This window comes from Cryptotermes secundus, unplaced genomic scaffold (assembly GCF_002891405.2).
Source record: "Cryptotermes secundus unplaced genomic scaffold, Csec_1.0 scaffold649, whole genome shotgun sequence".
In the NCBI taxonomy this organism is placed as follows: Eukaryota; Metazoa; Arthropoda; class Insecta; order Blattodea; family Kalotermitidae; genus Cryptotermes; species Cryptotermes secundus.
The window spans coordinates 2,154-14,467 of NW_019738882.1; the positions used below are offsets into that span (position 1 = coordinate 2,154).

The 12,314-nt window shown below is 37.5% G+C and overlaps 1 long non-coding RNA gene across 1 annotated transcript; it reads left to right on the forward strand.

The window, feature by feature from the left end:
* Window positions 1–2,712: 2,712 nt before the first annotated feature.
* Window positions 2,713–6,987, forward strand: LOC117282841. The gene is made up of 3 exons (XR_004513748.1): window positions 2,713–2,821; window positions 3,874–4,549; window positions 5,327–6,987. It is a non-coding gene; the product is annotated as an uncharacterized LOC117282841 (long non-coding RNA).
* The last annotated feature ends 5,327 nt before the right edge of the window (window positions 6,988–12,314 follow it).

Consider the following 12,314-nt stretch of genomic DNA (forward strand, 5'->3'; position numbering starts at 1 on the left):
TACTGTGGTGTCAGCTAGATTACCTAATTATTATATCTCCTTCTTTACTAAAACCGTCACAACACAACTATATCGAGGTCAGTGCCTAGTTTTGGCTATTAATAGCCATCATCAGGCAAATATATGGCTAACATATATACACCACTGAAATGCAGTACTAGTAAAATCGGTTACAATAATATTAATTATACAAAATACTTGATGTAAAAATACAATAAATTAGGTAATATAAAACAAAAGTTATAGTATAAAACAAGAATAAAATTCTTCGATTGATGCTTTACATCATCGAGTCATTTGTTGGTTTTTGTTATTTTGTTGTGTTCCCTCGGACAAGTTGGAGTATTCTATATTTATGTGTATATAAAAACTGTTATTGGAGGCTCGTGGTGTAGATGTAGTAATATTAATTTTAATTATTTAGTCGGTGCCTCATCTTACCAAGCACTGTCCGTTCTGTAGGGAATGTAAACAACAAACAGAACTAACTTTGCCAACAAATGGCGGTCACTTGGTCAGTATAGTTCGCTTGCGGACTACAGGCCATGGAGTTTTTTTTTTTTGGAGACAGAAGATAAAAGCTCCTGGATTGAATGGTAGCAAGCACTACCCAAAGTCAGCCTCCTCTTAATTTCCTCCTGAATCAAATCTCACTGAGATTTGGTTGCGCAACCAAACAGGGAACACACAACACGAGACACGATATAGTACACTGAGAGTAAGAGGAATGACTCCCATAGTGGTGGAACTATGCGCCGTGTTAGAATTGGGACAGATAAGATAAATAATCTTAACAAGTTTTTAGTATATAAATATTTATTATAATTGATGAACATTTTAAATCATTTTTAAATTTTACAATGACATAATGGTAGGCAATGAAATAGATTAGCGTAGATGGAGCACCTGATGATGGCACTATAGTGCCGAAACATGTTGTGAAATAACAAGTGAAATTGAGTGCACTAAAAGACGGACACTGCATGCATATCATGGACAACTGATGGTTGCCTGATGATGGCCTTGTGAGGCCAAAACACGATGCAACAAAATAGAAAATGTTATTTTAACGACATTTTATGAATTCTAAATTTGATTATAAATGACACATGACATGTGTTTGCATCATAGACGGAAGTTAAGGAATGAGTTGTTTTATATACTTTGTACTTTTCCCCATACACCAAGGTTTTTCTATATCTGGATGCAGTCTAATCTCCTTTCTTATATTTATTCTGTAAATAATTTTGTGACAAAATCTAAGACCAAGACATGGTCAAGTGACTTCTTTTATTTTGTGAATGACTAACACTTCTTAAAGACAGTCTGTCAGTTTCCTGTACACTGTGATGTACAATCACCCCACAGATTCCAGGCAGTGAAGTGTGGGACCAGAGTACAATACATCACATTCAGAAATCAGATTTAGTACATGCACACGCACAGAATGCTCTCTCACACAGTTCACTTCATTGGTTTTCAGTTTGTAATAGTTCTCTTCATCACTACTATACTACCATAATTCCAAACAGCCTTCACCATTAATCACTACAACGTATCACCAATTCAGACTCACACCCAGCCAACAGTTCATTCACTCATTTCATTTATTTATTTACTGCAGAAGCTGAAACTCATATCTTATAAAGAAATTGTTCTCAGTATTTTATAACTTAAGATTATGAGAATAAAAAGTGACTTTTTTTGCAACAGTCCATTTCGTGTGTCTCTCGACTTGAGTTGCATAATAATTATACAAATGCAAATGTTAGTGGTTTTAAAAAATGTTTCATGCTCTCAATATGTAGAAGCTTGAATGAAATGACAACATTGATCCAATACATTCAAGAGAGTAACAGCATAAAGAATATTAACCTTTAATGTTTATATAGAATGTATGAAGAAAATGTCTGCACAGCAGTGTCAGGTTCACATGTGTGACCATACCGCAGACACTGTACAGCTTAATGTTTATTCTGTGTCTCACATTCATCTGTAGATTTCTACTTCGCTGGGATGAATGTGAGAAACACAATGCTATAGCATGCATTGCTCCCAACATCATATTACAAATGCTGGTTATTAGAACATGCATAAATTTAATATATACATTGTACATATATTTGAACAAATGTAATATTTAATTCGAAAAAGAATTCTTGCAGGACCAGCAGGGCATTTGGGTCAGAAACTTACAGGTAATTCCATGTAAACATGTAGCTACATCCATCACTACACAGTAATATAAACACTTATAATGGAGCAAAACTAACACCCTCATCAGTTTATCCTGAAAGTGCACAAAAAGCTCTCACAGCTTTTGTTGCACTAACACACAACGGAGTAAGAACCTCTGCAGTACAAGATATCAGGTTGCAACATTATTTATCTGGAGAAAGTTTCCCACCAGTGCCTGTAAAATATGAACATTTCATTTACATCGATTATTAATTCTAGCAATACGTGTAAACCAGTGATTTTGGAGGGAGCAGTAAAAAAATGCTGGTGGTATAATAGCATACTTTCTTACCGACAGGGCTGGTGGTAACATAGCATACCCTCTTACCGACAGAGCTCTCGGCACTAGCGGAAGCTATTTTGTAAAAAGAGAGTGTCCGCTGGATGGCGGCGGCAGTGAAGCTACATGACGTAAGGTTGGCTATGTTGTCCGCTAATAGAATTGAGTGACCGTGAGTGACCACCCCCTGATCTTCCGTTATCTGTGGAGGATCCTTCGGCCAATAGAGAAGAGGAAGGGGCCGACTTAGGTTATGTTAACTTGAGTGGAGATTACAGGATTTTAATTAATTAATAATATTCGGTAATATATGTTTGTAATTTAAAAGCTTAATGTGCATACTGTGATGATTTTTTTATATGAATTTCTTCTGTAAGCACGAGATCAGGGTAGTTTACAAATATTGCTCATCATACATCTTCATGGATATATAAATTTGAGTCATATAGACGACATAGACTCTTATTAGAAGTGCAGCTGCAGTTCTGCAGTTGGGGTGTGGTTGAACGTGTCTGTGCTTGAGCTCCGAGGTGCTTGTAAACGTAAGCCCGTCATTGTGACCGAATGAATTAACAGACTCACAGTTAGTATGCTGTGGAATGAAACATATATATATATAATGTGATGACAAAGATATAGATGTTGATTTTATGTGTAAAATAATGAATACTTTTTTGATTTGTTTCATTCTGGTCCATCACACTAATTTATGAAAAAGTTAAAATAGTTCCGTGAAAACAACACAGCGGGCCACAAACAGATACAGGACAACATTAAAGAACCGTCTTCTCGAGAACGACAAGGTGGCATACATTCGGCCCCCGTCAAAAGAAATAATAAGAGGGACGACACAAACCAGCTTGGTTTACGATTCCAATAGAATCTTAACAAACTATCTAAAAATATTTTAATGTATTGGAACAGCCGCTGTAGTTGTAAAGACTTTAGATTTTACAACCAATTGTATATTATTTATATTGTATGTATATGTTTTAACTTTTAGAACATGTACTGTAATGGTGGCTTCTAACAGTATTGATGTAAAGGTGTCCATCTGAAGATGGTCGCTGAAGAACGAAACATGTAAGGGCATGAATAATTGAAATAAGAAAATCTTAACTAGTCACACTGGATGGAACTATTTAACTTTTTCATAATGAACACTCTTATATTCGTGTTAGAAATTGAGAATTTGAAGTATGCCATTGTGGGATCATATGTTGGAGAGAGAGAGAGGGTTTAAATGATTCATTATTTGTTAGAAGAAAGAAGGAAAGGTAATTGGTCATAAATGTGTAAATTTATTAATACGGAAATAATGAAATGCTCGGAATTACAATGTCAATGTTGTGTAGGATTAAACTTGGAAGTGAGTAAGATCACAATGGAATTGGAATCTGCTCTAAAAATTATAGAAATTTTGAAGGAAGAGCTGGGCAGTGCGGTTGCATTGTCTAGTGCTAATAAAAGTGTCATACAAAATAATGAAAATGGATCTCAAATATGTCCAAGTGAAAAAAACTGGATCCAAATACAAAGAAATCAGCAAATGAAGATAACAGATAAGTTAAAAGACCACGAGGAAACATATGTAACAACAAGTAATCATTTTGAAATTTTATCTAACCTCAGTGAGGTTATTAAGTCTACTGAAGCAACAAAGGAAGAAATTCTCAAACCAAGTAAAACTGTACAAAATAATATCAACAAAAGTAATTTTCAAGCAAGAGACAGTAAATACAAGGCTGATGCAAAAGGACAGATGATTAATAATATTTCAGTGATAATAAATGGTCTAGTAACATCTAATAACAATAAAGTTCTGAACAGTGACATCTTGCATTCATATGACGGTGAGGAAACCGTTGAGGCTAATGCAAGGAATAAGAAAGAGGCTCCCAAGGAGAAAGTTGCTGTTCAGCAGCAAGTGCTTCAAAGAACAAAGGAAACCACACTATATTAATTATTGGAAACAGCCATGTAAGGAGATGTGCAAGTAAACTGAGAGAAAATCTTGATAAAACTTATAAGGTAATTGCAATTATAAAACCAGGAGCTGATTTATTTACCTTAAGTAATTCTGTAAAAGATACTATTTTAACCTTAGGAAAAAATGATGATCTTGTATTTAGTAGAGGTGCAAACGATATCTCAAAAAATAATTCTAAAATGGGACTAAGACAGATTTTAAACTTTATAAGTAATAATACTCATACTAATATTATTCTGTTAGGTATACCACATAGACATGACCTGGCAGATTGGTCTTACGTAAATAATGAGATAAATGCCTTTGATAGGAAACTGTTTAAAATCATGAAATGTCATGAACATGTCACAGTAATGAACTGTGAATTAAACAGACACTTCTTTACAAGACAAGGTATGCATCTGAACAGGAGAGGAAAAGAAGATATATTTAAACATATAGCAGCAACCTGTGTGACAGTTTCTCAGTCTAATAACAATTTGACCCCAATTTGCTTGCTCTGGAAGGAATCTGAAAATTATAATGCAAATGATACTAGTTTGTTAGTTAAAAGTTCAAACTATGATGATCTCTGTGTAAATATAAACAACACTTTTCATAGTATAAATGAATGGTTCAAAGTAAACCAACTTTCTATAAATTTTGACAAAACCCACTACATTCAATTTACAGCTAGAAATAGTAACCCTAAAACTGAAATAAAAATAGAAGTTTTACATTTTGTTGAAATTAAAAGTGGATCAAGTTTGAAACCATACATACAGATTCACATGCAAATCAGAACCTGTTTTTTGATGCTATTCATGTAATTGTTTCAGGCCTGTGACTCACCAGCATGAGACCTCAAGGGACTTGTCTGCCATAAGAGCAAGGAGCTGTTGCTGTGCATTCGTAGCAAGCAAGTTACAGCGTTTCTCTGACATCCATTTTGCTGCTCTATCATCCATGCTTGGCTCTTTCAGATAGCCTTTTCTCTTGAGGTTATGCCATAAAAATCTGGGCATGTCAAGACTGAAGCGAAAATCTGTGTATGTCAAGACTGAAGTGAAAATCTGGGCATGTCAAGACAGAAGTGAGAATCTTTGCATGTCAAGACTGAAGTGAAAATCTGAGCATGTCAAGACTGAAGTGAAAATCTATGCATGAAGTGAGAATCTGAGCATGTTAAGACTGAAGTGAAAATCTATGCATATCAGAGCAGAAGTTAAAATCTGTGCATGTCAAGACTGAAGTGAAAATCTGTGCATGTCAGGACTGAAGTGAAAATCTGGGCATGTCAAGACTGAAGTGAAAATCTGAGCATGTCAAGACTGAAGTGAAAATCTATGCATGACAAGACTGAAACATGGCAGGAAGATAATATTACAATATTACAGGAAGAAATATCAGTTTGATGTGTGCCGCCATGTCAGACTGATACTTATTTGTTCGACAAACTGCCTCTCTTGCTTTACTATGTTTGCATGTAGGAGGATAACACATATGCATAATATCATCTGACTTTGTGTTTTGCTTTGATGCTGTCTGTGTGCGGCATCGGTTACTATTCACTTGCTATTCTTTGTTGCCGCTACATGTTTCGGCCTAACTGATGGTCATCAGGTGTACAGACTGTTGTGATCATAGAACCTGCTGCTTACCGTGATGCTGTTCTGTTTCTGTAAATGTAGAGGACTCGGATTGCATCTGGTTATGTGGGTTAGTCATCTGTTTTTTGTTTAGGTGTCCTTGAGCTGCTGGTGTTTGCTTCATGGTTTTGTTTGGCTGTGGCTGTCTTGAATGTTCTTGCTGGGGCAGGAATTTGTTTTGTTGATGGCCAGCTAGTGCACAACAGACATGGGCAGCTCAAGGACACCTAAATAAACAACAGATGGTTAACCTAGATGCAATCCAAGGCCCCCACATAACAGAAACAGAACAGCATTACAGTAAGCAGCAGGTTCCTTCATCACAACAACCTGTACACCTGAAGATGACTGTCAGTTAGGCTGAAACATATAGTGATGACAAAGAGAAAACTATGAGAGAATAGTAACCGATGTGTAACACAGATGGCATCAAAGCAAAGTGCAAAGTCAGATCTAAGCAGTGCAACAGGATGCGGCAATATAACATTATGCCTGATATCAGTTTATGTGAAATTCATTCATGGTCTTCTGGCTTATGGCATGGTTACCAAAGTTTTCTGCTGGTCTGTTGAAGCCAGGGGCAGTATGTTCGCTGGTAACCATCTACCAAGCAACACACTGTCATAACTTAGGAGACCAGAATAAGATTTTTCACCATTGTGAAAGATTTAAATCTGATAATGTGTAAACTTGTTTGTATATTCAAATCTGGTGGATACTGTAAGGAAGTAATCACTAAATCACAGGAGTTCTGTTTTTCCGTATAAAGAAAAGAACTTGAGAGGTAAAGTTATCCCTGTAACAGGCTGCGGAGGCCCCTAGGGTTGTCAGATGTCGAGGGTCCCACATTTTCTCTAGGCATTCAGCTCAAAAATGGCAGGAAGGTTGTCAGCCTTATGCACTGGCCACCCTTAACCCCCCCCCAGGAAGTTTGCTGGTACTCATTTCTGTTAGAGGTCAATTACAGACACTGCACAGTGTAGATAAAAGTAATTGCATATGCCAAGACAAAAACACCACCATCCAGTGTGACTGTTTAAGTTTTATCATTTGAAACTCATCACCCTTACATGTTTCGATCCCTATGGATCATCCTCAGAGGGCATCAATACTTTTTCCGGAGACTACTATTACAATAGGTGTTAAATTATATACATACACATATATTGTCTGAAATACACAATGTACACAATGTTCATCCTTTCACAGTCACAGCAGCCTTCCTGGTATTAAAAATTTTAAAGTTTTTTAAAAACTTTTTGTTTAAGAATAAAATTTATAAGCCATGCAGGTCCATGTCAATTCTCCTATTGTCTTTCTTGTAGGTGGCTGAGCTTGTGCCGCCTGTCTATCTTGAGAGAGGAGATTCTTAGTATTATCCGTGTTTACTCTTGGCTTGCTGTGTTGTTTGCTGTGTAATGATAGCATGACAAAGCTGATATTCGTGGCTCAGATAATTTAGCATTTTCTGTGGCAGAACTGTGTCTCTATTCCCATTGTTGTATGTTGCAGTTCTCACAGGCAACATGCATTTTGATGGAGTGTGATATGGGAGTTCCATAATGAAACCTGTCTAAAGCATTATATCAGCTTCCGCTTTGGTTGGTCTAAATCACTTTCATGTATGACTTACAGAAGTATTAGAAGATACAAACATTTGGTAAAGTTTTAGTTGATGTGTAAGATGACTCTGTATGCTTGCACCGTCTCTTTTGCTAGTTTTTATCGAATAAAGTACAGCCAATGATGCCTCTTTCCTGAAACTCGTCCTGTAAACTATGGCTCTCATATCTGCATACAGTATCAGCATGTGACAATTTGGATTAATTGATGGGCTTTTCTGAACACCTGGTAACTTGAAAAAGTGTTGTCTTCTTAGACGTGAGGCCTTGTAGACTGGTAGAATGTTACCACCATTTTGGAGGAACATGCAAAGTGATAAGACCCTGAAGATGGAGGCCTCATATTCGTAAGAAATGTTGGTAACATTCTACCAGACTACATGGTATCACATCTCAGAAGACTGAAATCTTTGTGGTTACAGCCAAATTCCTATGGAAGATCTTAGCCGAAGACTTGTTCGCTTAGAGAGTATACATTGTAATTGCACATACAGGGAATACACAGTCATGAGTAGATAACAGTTGGTTTTGATACGTAAGTTGCTGTCTGATTGCAGAGGTAATAGTAAGTATAAATTGGATAGGAACTGCTGCAGCTTTGGGGGTTGGGTAGGGGGTGATGTTAAGGCATTTTTCTAATTGGTACAGTTAGAAATTTCTTGGCAGCTAATTCCTCAATACTCTGACAAGCCATAGTGGACAGTTTAGGCATCGTATTGATGTAGAATTCTGTAATGTAAGTGTATGGAAGTATGACTGCCATAACTTGGCTAAGGTAAAGACGGATGGGTTGTAGCACAGTGAAAGCAATATGAATCATTTTGTTGAATTGCAACGTCATCCATAGAATGTTTGACAGTTTAGGACTTTACACTGTTGCAAGATATTTTACATTAATTGTATCCAAAAATTATATACACTGAAGCGAATATAAACATTCTGATGTATGTGAGGCTGTTTGGATCCTTCTGGGTGGGATATTTGTAATTTATTTTAATAAATACTCTTCAGAGCTGATTATGTCTTTGCTTCATGTTTTAGGAGAACCTGTTACGTGTACACCCTAAGGATGTCTATAGATAAGATGACACATGTAAGGGGAATTAAGAATTTTATGCACATTGTCAAGGGTTTTATTTGATAGATCCATACAGGTCAGTCGACTCCTCTGATGCAGGAGAGATTGATGCACTACGAGCCTTGCGTTGTCACAGGAAAATGCGGATCAGTATGGGCAGAACATTAATGTCCTGAACAGAGTTTGAGGTCACCTGAGACTGTATTCATCTATGACAATGCAGCCAACTAGTTCAGCCTTCATCCTCTCTGATACATATTTCTGCTTTACAGTGTGCTGTCAGGAAGGACTGGAATTGAATGACCCAAACTGAGTGCTGATGACATTAATACAACCAATAAAGAAATAAAAACAAGTAAAGTTATCCCTGTGCTCAATGCAGTACCACACTCAGAATATGTATAGGGTATAAATAAAATGAAGTATATGAGAACACACAAAACATCTGCCATAAGAGTGACATTGTAAATGCAGTTAACAAATAATTTGAAAATATTTAAGAATTTTAATGTGTGAGATGAATAATAATAAAAAAAAATTGGATTAGGAGTAAATTCTGGAATTGTCTTTTTATAAAAACACCTCTCTTGAATACTTCAAAACATTAAAATTCAGTAGCATGTTGAAAGAATACATGTTGGTAGTGTTTATACAGGTAAGTAAAAATGCTTTCACTTTGATGCATAAAACGCTGCAGTCACGTTCCCTGTGGACATGAACTTGGAACCTTCAGAAGGTAAGTTCACTGCCTCGTTCCTGAGACCCACACATCTACTGGTTGAATTTGCATATAAAATGATGTGCAGTGAATTTACAACTATCCTCAGAGCCTGGTCAGAATAAATCCTTACAAGACCAGTCATGTTACATGACAATATGAATGGTATTTATAAAGATCAAGACTGGATGTATCAAACTGTTTAACCTGTACTGAATACAGCAGTCATGACAAACATTCGCTCAGTGGTAAGGCAGTTGGCTTGTATGCACCAGAACATGGGTTCAAGTCCATGTGGAATGGGAATAGAATGAAGTAACGACTCATCATGAAGGGGTGGGGCCAAGATAATATACATGTAGTCAGTGCTTAATGTACAATTTGCAGGTAGAGTAGGAAATGCAAACAAAACCCTGTACTTTTTGTTCCAGTAACCTACAACCTTCAAGAACACAGCACTGCCGCAGCCCCAAGCTTTCAGCCTGGGATTTGATAGTTTGGCTGCAGATGTAGATGTATTTCTGAAGATTGGGATGCAGTAGCCAATCAGCATCAACGGTCAGAGCCAAGTTAATAGGCATGAATCTAGTGCTAACTGCAAGAAATGTAAACAAACCTCTGAACTGTCTGAACTTGTAACCTCAAAAATACCTTCAAGAGTACATTTATAGCTACAGGATTACTGAGCAGTGTTGCAGATGAACGTTTATGTGTTAGACAGAATATGAGGATAATCTCTGCTAGATTCACCATCTGTTCAAGCCACGTTCAGTAAGCTCTCTTAATTTGTGCTGAAATGCCTGCTCTGGGAAAATCATTTATTCTGTATGTCTCCTGTGAGGCATCAGCAGACTGGTTGACCACAACCACTTTAATCTCAGGGCTAAAGCACAATTTCCATGTGCAGCAGCCCCTAAGTTCGCTCAAGAGGTTTCATGAAGATACTTTTCATCCATTACTCTACTTGGTATTGGGTGTGAAGCTTGCTTTCAGTGTAAAGCAGATGAGCCAAGTGGATGAGTACTGACCAGTTGGCTTGCAAGAATGGCTAATTGAAGAAATGAAGTTCATCCTCATACCCTATCTAGGAGATAAATGTTCAACTGTGGCAGTGATGTTTAATCCTCATCAGAACGTTCACAGCTTTGGCTTGAAATGTGCTCTTGAAGGTTTTAGAGGTTATAAGATCAAAACAATCAGGGTTATATCATTTCTTGTATCTTCAAATATTTGCATTTAGCACTACATTCATGTATTTGTACAGAGACTTGGCCCCTGACCATTGATGCTTAACTGGCTACTCATTTTTCGGAAATAAGGCAACATCTGCGGGCAAATGCCCAGAGCTGCAACAACTCTTGTGTTCTTGAATGCCCTTGAGGGTTATTACATAAAAAAATTACGGGTTTTATTTACATTTCCTATAAATAGTGAAGTAAGCACAGAATTCATGTGGACTTATGTGTCCCCGCCCCTTAATGTTGGTTGGTTCCTCAGTCTACGTCATTGGGGGGGGGTACGATGATCACACCTCTGCCCTCCCCCGAAGGCGTGGTTTCGCTTACTTTTCCCACTGAAGTGGCCCCGCCCCTTAATGCTGATTGGCCACTCATCAGTCATGGTCGTGTAACTTCCGCATGTTCGTGTTCCTGCCGCGGGGCATCGGAAAGTACCGGGTTTTTGTTTACATTTTGCCGCGGTGCATCGGAAAGTACGTGGTTTTTGTTTACATTTTGCCGCGGTGCAACGGAAAGTACCCTGGTGATAACAAAAAGTTCCGGGGTTTGTTTACATTTCTTGCTGTATGCACAAAATGTGCTCAAATACTGTCTTGCTCCGGGTTTTCCAAATAACCTTCGGGTTTTCAGAAAAACCTTCCGGGTTTTCCAAGTAACCGGGTTTGTTTACATTTCTTGCTGTATGCACAAAATGTGCTCAAACACTGTCTTGCTCCGGGTTTTCCAAATAACCTCAGGGTTTTCAGAATAACCACCAGGTTTTCCAAATAACCGAAGTCCATTAAAACGAAAAAGTACGGGATTTTTAAATTTAATTCATTTGCGATCAATACTGTGCTCCTGAAGGTTGTTCAAGGTACAAGGTTTTCCTCATAAAGGAAAGCCATCAAAATAAAAGTACCGGGCTTTCCTGCTAACCGAAGACCATTAAAACGTGAAGTACCGTTTTTTTCTTTCATTTTATTCCTGATTGCCGAAAGTTTGCTCAGCTTCGTCCATAGCATATGTAGTGTGGTGAAATATGAAAGAAAAAGAATCTTCCTGTGGGTGGTGCATCTTGAATACTTTACACATTACCCATAGACAACTGCTGTCATCCTTGTTAATAGCAGCAGTAGTAGTAGCAGCAGCAGCATCGTTGCAAAATACTCATATTTGTAACCGACTTACCTGTAGGAATGTTTTAACAATACATCAATCATGGATCAATAGGTTCTGGGGAGCATACACAGACAGCAATGTGATCTCATAATCGTGTTTCAAAGGAAAAAAGCTGTGACATAAGCTGATAATATATTTCTGGGCTATCAGCCATGTCTGATGATGGGGAGAGACGTTTCCTGCGACATCTGTGATACTTAACCAACTGACATGGCTGAAAGCCAAAGCAGATTTCATCCACTGTAGCTGCCATGAAAGCTTCATATCTTGTGTTTGACGTGAGGTTTACACTGTAGTTAAAAGGTAAAGCAGGGTAGTTTTATTTCAAATGTACACAGAATTTGTTACATGTCACAGGAAA